Source organism: Triticum aestivum, chromosome 6D (assembly GCF_018294505.1).
Source record: "Triticum aestivum cultivar Chinese Spring chromosome 6D, IWGSC CS RefSeq v2.1, whole genome shotgun sequence".
NCBI classification, from domain to species: Eukaryota; Viridiplantae; Streptophyta; class Magnoliopsida; order Poales; family Poaceae; genus Triticum; species Triticum aestivum.
In genome coordinates, this window is record NC_057811.1 from 44,558,217 (window position 1) to 44,558,766 (window position 550).

The window sequence follows — 550 nt, forward strand, 5'->3', positions numbered from 1 at the left end:
GCGGGATTGGGAACAAGAAACATCGCACACGGTCCGGAAATAACAACCGTGTGTTATGAAAAAGAAAAACCCTCGAGGCGGGCAGATATTTTTGAGAGGGGGATCCTCATGGAGCCCAATGTACTATGCGGATGTGTGCGTGACAGGGGCACCAGCGTGGTTCACGGTTAGTTTGAGTGAACCATGTGTGTTGCGTCATCCAACTTGTCTAATGTTCATAAATTCGGCGAAAAATGACTCGGGAGAGGGTCAGAACACGAACACATTTGCATGTGGACCAAATTTATGTATCAAAAGGGTGGTTTGATTTTCAAATACCAAATGCAACCTCGATGTGGCATCTCTCTCATAAAGCGCACGATATTGCTTGCCCCCACCCCCCCTCGTGTCGGCATGAAGGGAATCCTAAGCTATGAATGCATGCCCCCTCCCCCAACCGAGGTTCACCTAGCAAAGTGCGAAGTAGCTAGCAGCCCCCCTCCCTCGTGTCGGTACGAAGGGAATCCTAAGCTATGAATGCATGCCCCTCCAACCGAGGTTCACCCTAGCA